General features: G+C 38.3%; 1 protein-coding gene across 3 annotated transcripts in view; it reads right to left on the reverse strand.

Annotated features, from left to right (window-relative positions):
• The window catches only part of SAMD12 (sterile alpha motif domain containing 12), an 838,974-nt gene that overhangs the window by 317,527 nt on the left and 504,033 nt on the right, over nucleotides 1-17,414 (reverse strand). The window lies entirely within an intron of this gene.

The following is a 17,414-nucleotide window of genomic DNA, read 5'->3' on the forward strand; positions in this document are numbered from 1 at the left end:
TTTGACATTTGGTAAACTCAGCCTTCTAGCAGGGCTGATGTGAAGAGAAACAGAATCAATGTGGCCATTTAAAACAAATGAAATGAGTAGCCTTGGGTGTGAGTGCCTGTAGTGCACAGAAATCCTGGACAGCTAGGTACTGCTCAGCCCATTTATATATATATATGGAAGGTCTTCAGGCTTTTCTTGCAATTGAATTTTCCATCAGATTTCCCAGTATTAGACTTTACACATTTTAAAATTTTTTTTAATTATTTTTATTGTGATCAACATGAATTACAAGTCTTTCACAGTGATATTTAAAGTACATAATGGCATTTAATCAGGGGTATTCTCACCACCAGTGTTGTCCTCCCTCCATCCCTGTTCCCAGCATCCCCCTCCTTTGCCCCCAAGACTGCTAGTATAACTGGTCTCTCTTCAATTGTATAGCTTGTTGAAGATTGGGCATCAATTCTGTTGTCATTGACTATGCGTTTGCTGTTTAAGTCTGACCAATTTTTATTTCTACTCAAAGTTCATACAACTGTTTGATTCTAGTACTATCTATTTCCCCCCTCAACTTATGAGATAGAACAAAATGATTCAATTTATGTGGTTCTGTTTGAAAAAAAAAAAGAACTCAATGACATACTTTCTATTTCTTTTCATATCATTCCTAATCTCTGGGCAAAGTTATTCTCAAAGAAATGGTGACTCTGAAAAATGAACTCCTAGAATGGTCCTTTATAACTACTCTACTCAATCAGATCTTGGTTTTGGAGTTTAATTCAGGAAGCAGGGAAGTTGGTTGTCACTTTTGTGAATAATTCAACTCCCAATAACAAGTTTTTAAAAATATGTCCTGGATTTACCAACAGTGTATCAAGAAAATCCCTTAAAATCCCTAGGGATGAATTAAATACCTTATAATACCAACACACAGACCAGCCTTGCTCTTGATGTTCTCAGAGTCTGACTGTGATTTCCAAAGTTGTGACCTTCTGTAGCCAGAAGTGCTAAGGTGTTGGTAAGAGAGGAGGCTTTGATCCTAAAAGTCTGCATTGGAGAATAGTGCCAATCAGTCTGTGAGGGTTTAATTCCACTCAAAAGAATTCAACTTCTTTGATCCTAAAACCCTCTAGCCTCTGCCTTTCTGATGGGTTCAGGTGTCAAGACACAGTCCTATCAAAATGGTTATTTCCTACTAGGGAGGGCTAATTGTATCAGTCATAAGATACAAGCTAAAAAATCTGTATCAATTGAAAGTCTGTGGATATTGGCAAAAATTGAGGATACAAGCACTTCATATATGAAACACTCAGCTGTTCTAATTGTTTTACCCAAGTAGTGACAATATAGACATTAGAGTTGTGATTGTTTCCATTGTTCAAAAAGAGAAACTGAGAATTACAGCATATGTATAACATGAGAGCTTTCCTTGATTCTCCCAACTATAATATATGAGTTGTGGTTTATTTTCTTCTGTAGGAAACTACTAAAGTCTCTTTTCAGTAAAAAGAAATATTAAGGATATATATTGTACAGAGGAACTTTCTGACAAAATGAGTTCTAGAAAGTATCATGACCTACATACAGGGCATATGGACAGAATGAGATCTAGATATTCCTTGGTTTCTACAGCTCCATCCAGCTTAAGGTTCAGAAATTCGATTTGGAAGCTAGCCAGCGAGCCAGTGAGTGAGTAAGAAATGGCTGCATGTGGGGGTTTCCAGGCAGAGTGCTGATTGCTCTACCTGCAGAGTCTCCACATGGCTGTGCTTCTTCTGAGGAAACTGAGGACCTGAAGGGAGCCCTGTCCTACACTTCTCTGTCTTTCCTGAATTCTGGAAGCTCTCCTCAGAGCCCTGGGAAGCGAACCCCAAAAGAACTACATTCGGAAGCTAAAAGAGAGCCAGTGAGTAAGAAATGGCTGCATGTGGGGGTTTCCAGGCAGAGTGCTGATTGCTCTACCTGCAGAGTCTCCACCCGGCTGTGCTTCTTCTGAGGAAACTGAGGACCTGAAGGGAGCCCTGTCCTACTCTTCTCTGTCTTTTCTGAACTCTGGAAGCTTTCCTCAGAGCCCTGGGAAGCGAACTCCAAAAAAAACTGAAGCTACCCAGCAAGTGAGTGAGTAAGAAATGGCTGCATGTGGGGGTTTCCAGGCAGAGTGCTGATTGCTCTACCTGCAGAGTCTCCACCCGGCTGTGCTCCTTCTGAGGAAACTGAGGACCTGAAGGGAGCCCTGTCCTACTCTTCTCTGTCTTTCCTGAACTCTGGAAGCTCACCACAGAGCCCTGGGAAGCAAACCCCCCAAAAACTGAAGCTACCCAGCAACTCTCCTCAGAGTCTTGGGAAGAGACCCCAAAAATACAGCATTCTGAAGCTGCCAAGCAAGCGAGTGAAAACTATGCCTGTCCAGTGGGGCCCGACTGTGAAAAACTGTGAGTGCTGCCTGTGTGTGTCTCTCTACTATCCTGATGCGTGAACGTCCTGAGGGTGGGCTGAAAAGAGGCTCCAGAAGGCACTTAGCTCCACTTCGCTACGCAGCCGTGCGCTCTTTCTAAAAAAATAACACCATCACAAGAAGAAAAAAAACACACTAAGAACTGTGTTGGATCACAGAAGCAAGAACTTCTCTCCAGACTGTCTTCTCTGCTGTGTGCTCGGGCCTAAGATTTGATCTTGTGTGAGGCTTCATCCACGGAGGACTCCCCTACATTGGAGGCAAGCAGGCCCATCCAGAAAGGGAGGACCCAGAGGAGTGTGCTGCCTGCATCATATAACCAATGAATACCACCACAACACGTAGAAAAACCCACAATACAAGTGGGACAATGGGGAAACAACGCAGGCCAGCATCAGACATAGAGAATGAAGATGACAATTCTGAGGATCAGTTAATGACCAACCAACTAATCAACCTCTCAGATAAGGACTTTAGAGTAGCAATATGGAAGATGCTCAAAGACGTCCAAAAAACCATGGATAGAGTGGAACAGAACACTAATAATAATCAAGAAAATATGAAGACAGAAATCACAAAACTCCAAACTGAAATAACATGTCAACTAACAGGCCTGAAAAAATCAGTAAACGAAGTGAATGACAAAATGAATAAGCTCTGGGACAGGGTATCAGAAGCTGAGAATAGACTTGGTGCTGTGGAAGATAAGATACATAACAATTCCATACAGCAGGAGAGATTGGAAAAAAAACTTAAAGCAAATGAGCAGACAATGGAAAAATTAGTCAAAGAATGGGAACAGATGAAAATAGAAGTCTATGATAAGATCAACAGAAACAACTTAAGAATCATTGGAGTCCCAGAGACCCAGGAAGAAAATTTCCAGGAAGAATCAACGGTCAAGAATATCATTAAAGAGAAACTTCCAGAGCTAAAGAATATAGGTGATCAAATCCTGCATGCCCGAAGAGTACCAACCAAAAGAGACCCAAGAAAAACCACCCCAAGACACATCCTAGTCACAATGACAAATCTCACAGATAGAGACAGAATTCTGAAAACAGCAAGATCAAAAGGAGAAATTACATTCAAGCAAGCATCCTTGAGATTTACAGCAGACCTGTCACCAGAAACACTCAATGCCAGAAAGCAGTGGTGGGATATTGTGACAAGACTGAATGAAATGAATGCTTCACCTAGAATACTGTACCCAGCAAAACTCACTTTCCGGTTTGACGGAAGAATACATGGATTCACAGACAAAAAACAGATCAGAAACTTTATATAATCAAAACCAGTCTTAAGAGAAAAACTGAAAGACCTAATTTAAAACAAGACTAACAAAAAGACAAACCAAATTTCGATATAAAGATGACATTAAATCCCAGGACAATTCTTTCTCTCAACGTCAATGGACTAAATGCACCAGTTAAGAGACACAGAGTGGCTAAATGGATCAAAAAACTCAATCCAACCTTCTGCTGCCTACAAGAAACGCACCTGAATAGTCAGAAAAAACAGAGACTCAAAATAAAAGGCTGGAGAAAAATTACCCAAGCAAACAACACCCATAAAAAAGCTGGAAGGCCATACTAATATCAGATAATGCAAACTATATACTCAGGAAGGTTGTAAGGGACAAAAATAGACATTTTATATTAATCAAGGGGTATGTAGAGCAGGAAGAAATAACTCTCCTAAACATATATGCACCAAATGAGGGGCCAGCAAAATATTTAAAACAACTGTTGACAAATCTGAAAAACAATATCAATAACAACACAATAATTGTGGGGGACCTCAACATTGCTTTGTTAACACTGGATAGGTCAACCAGACTGAAACCCAACACGAATATACTAGACCTGAGGAGAGAAATGGAAGAAAGAGGCGTACTGGATATATATAGGACACTCCATCCCCAGAAACCTGGATACACATTCTCTCCAATGTACATGGGACATTCTCCAGGATAGACTACATGCTGGCACATAAAACATACCTCCATAAGATCAAGAGGATAGAAATTTTGCAGAATACCTTCGCTGACCACAAGGCTCTGAAATTATTTGTGAATTCCAAAGGGACTCAGAAGAAAAAATTTAACACCTGGAAGTAAAAAAACCTCATATTCAATAACCAGTGGGTCCGAGATGAAATCAAGGAGGAAATAAAAAGGTTCCTGGAAACAAATGACAATAAAGACACAAACTATCAGAACTTATGGGACACAGCAAAAGCAGTACTGAGAGGAAAATTTATAGCTTTGCAAGCACACATTAGGAAGGAAGAAGGAGCTTACCTGAGTAGCTTAATGACACAGCTAATAGAACTAGAAAGTACTCAACAAAAGAACCCAAAAATAGGAAGACAGAAGGAAATAACAAAGCAGAGAGCAGAAATCAACGAAGTGGAAACCCAAAAAACAGTCCGAAAAATCAACGAAAGCAGAAGTTGGTTCTTTGAAAAAATAAACAAGATTGATAGACCACTGGCAAACCTAACAAAGAAAGAGAGAGAGAGAAACTTGATAACTCCTATTAGGAATGAAAAAGGAGAGATCACTACTGATATGACAGAGATTCAAAGGGTAATCAGAAACTACTTTGAAAAACTCTACATCACTAAAAATGAGAACCTGGAAGAAATGGATAAATTCTTGGACTTTTATAATCTTCCACAGTTGAAAGAAAAGGATGTAGCATATCTAAACACCCCCATCACCATTGATGAAATAAAAATGGTAATCAAAAGTCTGCTGAAAAACAAAAGCCCAGGTCCAGATGGATTCACTAATGAATTCTATCAAACTTTCCAAGAGGAACTACTACCAATCCTGGCAAGACTCTTTCATGAAATTGAACAAGTGGAAACACTCCCAAATAGCTTTTATGAAGCCAACATCACCTTGATACCTAAACCAGACAGAGATACTACGAAAAAAGAAAATTACAGACCAATATCGCTGATGAATGCAGATGCAAAGAACCTCAACAAAATCCTGGCAAATAGGATTCAATACCTCATTAAGAAGATCATCCACTACGATCAAGTAGGTTTCATCCCAGGAATGCAAGGATGGTTTAACATCCGTAAGTCTATCAACATAATACACAACATCAACAACAAGAAAAATAAAAACCACATGATCATATCAATAGATGCAGAGAAAGCATTTGATAAGGTCCAACACCCATTCTTGATCAAAACTCTCAGCAAGATGGGAATGGAAGGAACATTTCTCAATATAGTTAAGGCCATCTACCACAAGCCAGTGGCAACTATTATCCTCAATGGAGAAAAACTGAAAGCCTTCCCTCTAAATTCTGGCACAAGACAAGGCTGTCCTCTCTCACCACTCTATTCAACATAGCACTGGAAGTATTTGCTATAGCGATTAGGCAAGAAAAAGATATCAAGGGAATCCAGATAGGAAAGGAAGAATTCAAGCTCTCACTGTTTGCAGATGACATGATGCTCTACTTAGAAAACCCTAAAGACTCTAGCAAAAAGCTTCTAGAAACAATAGACTCATATAGCAAGGTGGCAGGCTACAAAATCAACGCAAAAAAATCAATGGCCTTTCTATACACCAATAGTAATAAGGAAGAAATGGACATTAAGAAAACAACCCCATTCACAATAGTGCCACACAAACTCAAATATCTTGGAATCAACTTGACTAAAAATGTGAAGGACCTATACAAAGAAAACTATAAAACTCTGCTCCAAGAAATAAGAGAGGACACGCGGAAATGGAAACACATACCCTGCTCATGGATTGGCAAGATTAACATCATCAAAATGGCAATACTCCCCAAGGCATTATATAGATTCAACTCTATCCCTCTAAAGATACCCATGACATTCTTCAAAGAAGTGGATCAGGCACTTTTGAAATTTGTTTGGAACAATAAACACCCTAGAATAGCTAAAGCAATCATTGGGAAAAAGAATATAGGAGGAATTACTTTCCCCAACTTTAAACTTTACTACAAAGCAATAGTTATCAAAACAGCATGGTATTGGAATAAGGACAGACCCTCAGATCAGTGGAATAGGCTTGAATACTCAGAAAATGTTCCCCAGACATACAATCACCTAATTTTTGATAAAGGAGCAGGAAATCCTAAATGGAGCAAGGAAAGCCTCTTCAACAAGTGGTGTTGGCACAACTGGCTAGCCACTTGCAAAAAATTAAACTTAGACCCCCAGCTAACATCATGTATGAAGGTAAAATCCAAATGGATTAAAGACCTCGATATCAGACCCCAAACCATAAGATATATAGAAAACACATAGGCAAAACTCTCCAGGACATTGAGACTACAGGCATCTTCAAGGAGGAAACTGCACTCTCCAAGCAAGTGAAAGCAGAGATTAACAGATGGGAATATATTAAGTTGAGAGGCTTCTGCACCTCAAAGGAAATAGTGCCCAGGATACAAGAGCCACCCACTTAGTGGGAGAAACTATTCACCCAATACCCATCAGATAAGGGGCTAATCTCTAAAATATACAAGGCACTGACAGAAATTTACAAGAAAAAAACATCTAATCCCATCAAAAAATGGGGAGAAGAAATGAACAGACACTTTGACAAAGAAGAAATACAAATGGCCAAAAGGCACATGAAGAAATGCTCCACCTCACTAATCATCAGGGAGATGCAAATCAAAACAACAATGAGATACCACCACACACCACAGAGAATGGCACACATCACAAAGAATGAGAACAAACAGTGCTGGCGGGGATGTGGAGAGAACGGAACCCTTATCCACTGCTGGTGGGAATGCCGTCTAGTTCAACCTTTATGGAAAGCAATATGGAGATTCCTCCAAAAACTGGAAATCGAGCTCCCATGCGATCCAGCTATACCACTCCTAGGAATATACTCTAAGAACACAAAAATACAATACAAAAATCCCTTCCTTATACCTATATTCATTGCAGCACTATTTACCATAGCAAGTCTCTGGAAACAACCAAGATGCCCTTCAACAGACGAATGGTTAAAGAAATTTTGGTACATATACACAATGGAATATTATGCAGCTGTCAGGAGAGATGAAGTCATGAAATTTTCCTATACATGGATGTACACAGAATCTATTATGCTGAGTGAAATAAGTCAGAGAGAGAGAGAAAAACGCAGAATGGTCTCACTCATCTATGGGTTTTAAGAAAAATGAAAGACATTCTTGCAATAATAAATTTCAGACACAAAAGAGAAAAGAGCTGGAAGTTCCAGCTCACCTCAGGAAGCTCACCACAAAGAGTGATGAGTTTAGTTTGAGAAATAATTACACTTTGAACTGTCCTAATATTGAGAATGTATGAGGGAAATGCAGAGCCTGTTTAGAGTACAGGCAGGGGTCGGGTGGGGAGGAGGGAGATTTGGGACATGGGTGATGGGAATGTTGCACTGGTGATGGGTGGTGTTCCTTTTATGACTGAAACCCAAACACAATCATGTATGTAATCAAGGTGTTTAAATAAAAAAAAAAGAAACCAATAAATAAATAAAAAGAATTAAAAAAAATAGTTTAGGATGAAAAAAACCTGAGAAATTGCTAAAAAAAATTATTACCTCTGAAGATTATCTCCAGAGTTCTTTCTGCGGAAGGAACTTCTATAAAGTTCCTTCTGCAAATGTCCCATACTGCTTTACTTTCAATACTTCTGAAAATACTGGTTTAAGAACTGTTGCAGGAATAATGCTGCTTGGACTTATCCTGAGTTGCACTGTGACTTTACTTCCTCAACATTCACAGGGAATTCATTTATCCCAGAACATCAATGGAAGACCTCAAAGTTTAAAATATGGAAAGTGATCTGTACCTCATAGAAGTTCAGTGGCCTTAATGCTTATGTATACAATGAATACAACTCACGATGCAAATATACTCATGAGAAATTTTAATCTGTTTTGCTACATGTTAAGGTCCCGCTAATACAGAAAGTTCTAACTTGAAAAAAAAAAGGTTCAGAAATTCTTCATAGTACTTAGACCCTTTCTGGAGTAAGTTTCACTTACTACTGTTGACCATAAAATAAGTTTCCAAATATATTTGGTGCCAATTTGTATAGAAGTTATATTTATTATTGCTTGATAAAAAGTAAATGATCACATTTTGTTTGCACTTTTTTGTCTCACTTTTTTTTTGCTTAACATAAAAATTAAACTGGTAATTTATAAAGCACTTGAGTTATGATATACAGATCTTGGAGCCAATCTTGGAGCTTTCTGACAAGGCAGGCAACTAATTTTTAACTATTTACAGGTGCATGAAAAATCCTAAAAATAAAGTCAAGTAAAGGAACCATAATTAGGTAACCCAATCTAGCAATAGTATTAGTATGGTAATATGGTAATAGTATTAGTATGGTAAGGGACATTTAACCCAAGATATAAGAGTCAGCATTAGGGGTTGGGGATATAATTCATGGGTAAGGCTATCCTTACCCTAGAACCCCAAAAGATTTCCAAGTCTCACTAGAGGTATTCCCTGAGAACAGAGTCAGGAGTAAGCCCTGCGCAATTCTAGACATGTTGCCCAAACGATAAAAAAATAAACACAAAAAAGCCCCAACCTCAAACAAGGCTACTAACGTGAGAAATAAAGAAAAAATTAAACACCAATAAAGAATGACTCAAATAACCACATGGCCAAAACAGATCACTATTTGAGATGGAGTGAGAAAAAAGGAGTCCTGGCCTAGCTCTTATACTCCCTGCCTTTGCACAAAGCAATGCTTGGCCATTTATCAGTTGTCTCAACAAGAAAGGAGAAGATGTAAAAATACTTTCTTTAAAAAAAAAAACTTTCTTAATGAAGGAATCCTAGAAATTTCCAGATACTTCAAATATATATAAAATTTAACAGGTTGCTGTGCTTTCATGGACTCACAGGCTCTATCCAGGAAAAACTCTGATCCAACTGCAGGCCATTATATCTTCATCAAACATTTACATCATTGTCTAACATTGTTTTGTGTGGAGACCACTGGGATGACCTGCTTCCAAAGCTTTCTATGAAGTGTGAGAGCAGGCCATATACAAGAAACAATGCAAAAGCAGACAGGGATCCGACTGAAAAAACAGGGCTATTTCAGTTTGGCAGACAAGAAATGCTTCTGAAGAAATAAACTGGAATAATAAGAGTGAAGCCACTTGAGCAATGGCAGAAAATCTACTGAAAAGAATAAGAGAATGAAGACTAATGAGAAGGAGGTAGGGAACATTTAAGTGCCAAGATAATCTTCCTTGTAAGTCTGTGGTTAGTGAAGTCATGAATCTGATCCTGGCCACTAATCTACATTATCTACTGTGAACTCTTTGGAATCTTTAGAACTACAGGCAATATGAGTGAGTACCTCAACTAAAATATGCAACTCCACACCTGAAGTTCGTGAAAGAACTCTAACAAGAAACTTTAGGAAAGCACTTTTATTTATTTATTTTTTGTTTTTTGGGCCACGCCCAGTTATGCTCAGGTGTTAACTCCTTGCTATGCACTCAGAAATTGCTCCTGGCTTGGGGACCATATGGGATCTTGGGGATCAAACTGCAGTCCATCCTAGGTCAGCTGCATGCAAGGCAAATTCACTACTGCTGAACCACTGCTCCGGCCCCCAAGAAAGCACTTTTGTAAGAGCCACAAACTGCTCATCAATAACATCTGGTTAATAAGAACAACAATGACAGCAAGGGGGAGAGAATTAAGAACATGTCTTAAAAAAAAGAGACACAAAGAAATTAGAACTGAAAGAAGGTGAGGCAAAATTATAAAGTATCATCAAGTTCTGGGTGAGAACTTTGGATTTTATATAAAATTTGAGATTTCTGCACCAGGGATGACTGGCTATGATGTTACATGTTTACAGATTCCCTCTTATCACTATGCGAAGGATGGAATGATAAATGTGGGAGCAATGAGAAGTTTGAGTCCATTCAAAGGAAGATGGAACAGAGTGATGGGGTTCTGGAAAAAAGTCAGAGATGAGGCAGTAGAAGTTTGGTTATATTTCTTATGACTATATAATGCTTAGAGAAGAAGAGTATAAAGGAAAAGCAGACATGTGAAAACAGTTGGGTTTTCCATTTTGGACTACTAATCATTGGTTGGTCCCTTTCAACTTAAGAAAAGATATGTTTGATGGGGGTAAAGATGTTTGAATTTGTGACTGCTTTTTAATTTGTTATTTTTGTTTTGGGATGTAGAGAAAAATAAAATGTTATTTCTTTTGCCCATGTTTCTCTTTATTATCTAACAATTGCCTCATCTCAAAAGTTGACTTGAGATATTGAGAACATACATATCTGGTAATATTTTGAGAAAGAAGAATCGAGAAGCGTAGGCCCAGCAAAACTGACTCCTATGATACGTTTTACAAGTTCACTACTCGTTAAGAAATTCTATCCAGCACATCCAGTTCTGCACATAAGGTTAGAAAATTAAATTTTGATGCAATTAAAAATTGAACATGTACATAAAAGGTTTATGGCAGGGGTCTCAAACTCACAGCCCACAGGCCATTTGCAGCCCTCTGTACAGCATTTTGTGGCCTGCGCTGGCCTTCAAATATTGCAGTATTTGCGATTATTTGCTTACCGAGTAATCACAATTAAAATAGCATTAGTAAGAAAAAAATTGCATTAAACATTCGCATACCCCAAGCAGTTCAGTTCGGGGTATGCAAATGTTTAATGCGATTTTTTTTGTGATTTTTTTCTCACTAATGTGATTTTTTATTGTGAATATTTGGTAAGCGATTAATCGCGAATACTTTGCGCCTAGCGCAGACGTCATTTCCACTGCTCCTGCCCACTGTCCCTTGCATTATTGGAGGCCTAAGGGAGAGAAGGGAGAGAAGGGAGAAAAGTTTATTACAGAATTAGATTTTGTCATACCTTCATCATGACTTCATCAAGTCATGATCATCAAGTGAAAAAAGATTGATGATGAGCACAGACAATTTTAGGAAAACTGGAAGACGCAGTATTTTTTTGTTGAGCACAGGGGCATCCCCACATGTCTTATTTGCTCAGAGAAAGTTGCATTGCACAAGGAATACAACTTGAAACGCCATTATTCAACTAAACATGCTGAGGATTGTGCAAAATATCAAGGAAATGAGAGAGCCAAGCGGTTGCCAGTCTTAAAGCATGTCTAATGAGCAACAAGATTTCTTCAAGAAAGCAACCAAATAGAATGTTGCATCAGTCAAAGTTAGTTACATGGTTAGTGAGATGATTGCTAAGGCAGGGAAACCATTCACAGAAGGAGAGTTTGTTGAAAAATGCATGTTACAGGCTGCAAGTATTATCTGTCTGGAAAAGAAAGGTCAGTTTAGCAAAATCAGCCTTCCTGCCAACACTGTGGCAAAGCGAATTTCTGACATGTCAAGTGACATTTATCATCAACTATGTGAGAAAGTCAAACATTTTGATGCATACTCAGTTGCTCTTGACAAGGGCACAGATATAACAGATACCGCACAGCTCACAATTTATGTCCGTGGTGTTGATTGCAATTTTGAATCGACAGAGGAGCTGCTCACAATAATTACAATGCATGGCCAGACCACCGCTAATGAGATATTTCGGCATCTGTGTGATGCCATTGAGAATGCAGGTTTGCCATGGAAGAGGTTTGTTGGAATAATAACCAATGGAGGGCCATCGATGACAGGGAGGAAAAATGGACTGGTGGCACTTGTTCAAAAAAACCTTGAAGAGGAGGGTGTAGAGAAGGCCATTGCTTTTCACTGCATTATCCATCAGCAGGCCCTTTGCAGTAAATGCCTGCCATGTGACAATGTGATGTCTGTTGTTGTGAAATGCATCAACCAAATCAGATCCAGGGACTTAAAGCACAGGAGGTTTTGTGCTTTTTTCTTTTTAGAGGAAATAGAGTCAGAATATGGAGATGTGCTGTATTTCACCAAGGTATGTTGGCTCAGCAGGGGAAATGTCCTGAAAAGATTTTTTGAGTTGAGAGAAGTGAAAGCCTTCATGGAGAAGGATGGGTATGCTGTTTCTGAGTTGAGTGATCACAAATGGCTCATGGACTTAGCTTTTCTTGTTGACATCACACATAATCTGAATGTACTAAACAAGATGTTACAAGGCCCAGGGCAGCTTATCAGTGCTGCCTATTACAATGTGAGAGCATTCTCCACAAAACTTGTGTTATGAAAATCCCAGCTCTCTCAGACAAACCTTTGCCATTTCCCAGCATGCAAGGAACTTGTGGATGCAGGCATACCATTCAGTGGTGAGAAATATGTTGATGCTATTTTTAACCTAGAGAAGGAATTTGATCACAGATTTGCAGGCTTCAAAAAGCACAGAGCCACTTTCCAAATTTTTGTGGACCCCTTTTCCTTTAATGTGCAAGATGCCCCTCCTGTGCTTCAAATGGAGCTCATTGACCTGCAATGCAACTCTGATCTCAAAGCCAAGTTCAGGGAGATTAGTAGAAAAGCAGACATGAATGAGCAATTTTTGAGAGAATTGCTCCCCAGCTTCCCTGAGCTTTCCCGAATGTTCAAGTGCACCAGGTGCCTTATTGGGAGCACATATTTGTGTGAAAAGTTATTATCCACATTGAACTTCAATAAGTCAAAGTAGAGGTCTAGACTTAATGATGATCATCTTGAAGCCATACTGAGGGTCTCAACTGCTTCCTCTCTAAAGCCAAATGTGGTTCAGATTTGTGAGAAGTGCTGTCAAGTCTCTGGCAGCAAGGAATAGGCAAAAGATGCCATTTTCAGAAGAACTGTTCATAATCTTCACTCAATGTTCTATTCATGTTCAGAAGAAATAATTAAAACTGTTAATAATGACGCTTGAGGATTTTTCTTTTGTGAAATACCTTATGCAGCCCTGCCTCACCCCGACTTTGCCTCCTGCGGCCCCCAGGTAAATTGAGTTTGAGACCCCTGGTTTATAGTGTGTGACCCACAAGAATTCTCGTAATGTTCACTATGGTCAAATCCTGTATTGCTGTCTTTAGTCGGTGCAAAGTAATTTTTTGTTTGTCACTCCCAGCCGCACTCAGGGGTTACTCCTGGCTCTATGCTCAGAAATCATTCCTGGCAGGCTCAGGGGATCATATGGGATGCCGGGATTCGAACCACCTACTTTCTGCATGCAAGGCAAATGCCTTACCTCCATGCTATCTCTCCGACCCTGTAAAGTAATTTTCAATAAATGTTTAATAAGTGGCCATAATTTGTGCTGCCAAATAACTGTTGTCTTCTTTACTCACATATCATTCATTTTTGTTATTTCTGAAGTAAAAATTTTGTTGGAACACTATTTTTTTTTTAAGATAACAGCTACAATGAGAAATTGATGTACTAGAGAAAGAGAAGTTGCCTCTTGATGGCAACAGAAACATATGCCAAATTGAAAAGAATAGATAACTTAAGAAAATATGATGGTTTCACCTTCCTGGAAATTTAAAGAAAACAAAACATTTTGCTCTATTTTGAAGAACACCAAAGAGGGACGCCATGTCTTGCTATGCAGATAATCAGCAAGAATGAATGAGACTAATGAATTCTAAGTGTAGTCAGTTTCCTTATGGTTCCCATGACATGTTACAAAATGAGACGTAACAACTTTCCTTCTAGTTATGAAATTCAGAAGCTTAATATTGGTTTTGTTGGCAGAAGCAAAAATTCTAGCTGAATAGTGCTTTCAGTGGATTTTAGTGAGGAACCCAGTCTTTGAAACAATTGACTTTAAGTGATGTCCAGTATTTCTTCATTCTAGTCACCCCCTCTGCTTCCATCTTAACACTAGATTTCTGAAGAATGAAATCTCACTCTGCTTCTGTCTTTGTCACTTGTGATATGAGTTAAGACTTAATCTAAGGCCTCATTCAAAGATCTTTAATAATCACATTGTAAAAGACCCTTTTAATTTAATTTATAAGTTAATACCTACAGGTTTTAAAAATTAGGACCATAGATCTCTGATCATTAATCAGCCCAATTATAATTCAGCTGAAAGAAGTTTTGAAATTTCTGACTATATACCATGAATTCATTGTATCATTCCATTTTTGAGGCTAAGGCCAAGAGAAATTGACTTGCCTAAGACCAAAAGTAAATTGGGATAAGATTTTGGTCTAACCAAGTGTCTCTAGCCTTTAAACTTAATGCAGTCTCTATTCTCTAGTTTGGGTTTCCTCATCTTATTCTCAGAGAATTTGAAGATACACCTTAAATTCACAGCTTTTTCAAGATTAAGTATTGCTGGCCACAAGAATAATTAGAAATTCCAGGGTAGTTTTGTAGGACAAGTGAGGTGACTTCAATCCCACCCCTTATTGGGAAGTCACAGTGTTACTTAAACAGTTCGAAGCCCAGTTGTTGTTTTTTTTAATAATTTTTATTGTGATCAACGTGAACTACAAGTCTTTCTCAGTAATATTTAAGGTACATAGTGGCATTGAATCAGGGTTATTCCCACCACCAGTGTTGTCCTCCCTCATATTTTGTTCCCAGTATCCCCTTTCTATGCCCCCCAGACTGCTAGTATAACTGGTCCCCTCTGTGTATAGCTTGTTGAAGATTGAGTATCAATTCTGATGTTGTTGACTTTGGGTTTGGTGTTTAAGTCTGACCATTTTTTATTTCTACTAAATGTTCATATGACTGTTTGATTCTGGTACCATCCATTCCCCCCCTCAATTTATGAGATAGAACAAGGTGATTCAAATTATGTGGTTTTGTTTGAAAAAAAAATGAAAAAAAGAAAATGAAAAAAGAAGAAAAACGTAACAAAAAAACACAAAAAATGGAAACAACAAAATAAACAAAATGATAAAAGAAACAAAAATCAAACAAAGGACCAAAACCAGCAACTACAAAAAAGCACCACAGCAACAAATACAACAACTAAACAACTATGAGATGGAAAGAACAAAAAAGAAGAAAAGAAAGAAAGAAAAGAAGGAAAAGGAAGGAGGGCTGGTGTGGCAATGTTTTTTTTTTCCCATAGGCACAGTAAATATTGGGGAAATTAGAAAGGGAATTCCCTTGGCCTAAAAAAATACAGAATTTCTCTGCCCTTGAAGCATACTGTCATGGGAATAACTACAAGTTCCATACATGCTCCTTTTCACACCCTGAGGAATTTTTATGGTTCCAGAAAGCTTCCAGCTCAGTGTGGCTGATAGAAATATTGGTATTTGCACAAGTTATAGGATGAAACCTAAGATAGCATCTTCCTTTATGGTTCTAACAGTTCTGTTCCATCAGTGTTATTGTAATTAGTCTTCTGTAATTGGTGGTCTTGGTTTTTGCACAGATCCTAGGATGAGCCTAGAGTCCTTCATTATGTTTCCAGAAGATCTGCTCTATTGCAGTTGTCAAAGTCAGACATCTGGATTTAGAGATCTTGGTTATTGTACAAATCCTAGGCTGAAGCCTAGACTATGATCTTTCTTATTGGTCCCAGGATACGTTCTGCCCAGTTATGGTTGTCAAGGTCAGTCTTCTGTAGTTAGTGATCTTGGTTTTGCACAGATCAAAGGATGACATTGTCTTCTGATTTCATCTTACCTTTAGGTGATTAGATAGGACAACGTGCTTTTAGATCAAGTTGTTAGGATGTCATATCAAAAATTATGCAAGTTGGTATTAGAGCAATATTAGAAATTTCCCAGGAGTAGTTTGGTTCCTGGTGCTATTGCAGGGAACTGTATCCTTTATATTAGTCCTAAGTGTAGTTCATTTAAAAAAAAACATGAAACGATTGTGATTTACAAGGTTCTTCATAGTTAGGTTTTCAGACATACAATGTTTCAAACGTACAATGGAACCCAGCTTTTTAAAGAAAGTGTTGAATTATAAATCTAGTAAAAAATTAATTTTCTGTTAATAGAGTGCCCACCAGACAGTCTCAAATATCCCTATCCCCAATGGCTATATGAGTACTGGCTTAGATCTAAAGGTTTTCTCATGCTAAAAAATCTGTATGGTGCACAAAGCAGATGTTCTTCTGGCTGGATCAGAGCAATAGAGGGACATTATGTTGGGCATAAAATCAGTGTCCTACAGTCTCAGTCCATGTTTTCCCCAATATCACTATCACTCTAAAATAAAAACTTATGGGCTAATCATAGAAAGAAGCAAAATTATATAAACATGGGATCAGAAGTTCAGAAGTATAGAAAAAAAATCCCAGAATGCACATATACATCATAATTACCTTACTCCACAACGTGATGAAAATGACAGGTAACTGTGAAGATTAAATTGCACAATATTTCCCTCTGCCCCTTAGATTTAGAACCAATCCAATAATTCAATTTGATCATTATAGCTCTTTTCCTTCTTATTTGGGCCACACCTGGCAGTATGCAGGACTTATTTCTGGCTCTGTGCTCAGGAATCATTCCTGGTGGGCTTGTGGGATCATGAAAATTGTTAGGCACTGGATCTGGGTTAGCTACAGTCTTATCTATTAAACCATTGCTTCAAGCCAGAGCATTCTAGGGTTTGTTTTTTTTTTTGCCAGTTTGAAGTTTTTTCCTTCTTCTGTCTTCTCCCCTTCTCCTCAACCCACATTCAAACACATCTCAACTATGTTAACACACATTTATTCAACAGTTACTAAGTTAAAAAGAGTCGAGAGCTTCACATAAATGACCTTTTCCATAATTCTCTGAAGATACTAGTATTATCTATGATTTATTAAGAGCTACCATACACATCTACAGATCATATTCTTAATATACTGTAAACATGGGTATAATATCCCTAGAGGTCATGCTCATAATTACTTCCCTAAACTATTATTCAGAATTCTTCATGCAAATCCTGGCTACTCTCGTTATCACTTTTGCCAATTCTTATTGGTAATACTCCAGAGAGGTGAGAGTCTGAGGGTAGAGGAATAGCCACAATGCTTAAGGACCCATAATGTGACCAGGTACCATGCTGT

This window comes from Suncus etruscus, chromosome 5 (genome assembly GCF_024139225.1).
Source record: "Suncus etruscus isolate mSunEtr1 chromosome 5, mSunEtr1.pri.cur, whole genome shotgun sequence".
NCBI lineage: Eukaryota > Metazoa > Chordata > Mammalia > Eulipotyphla > Soricidae > Suncus > Suncus etruscus.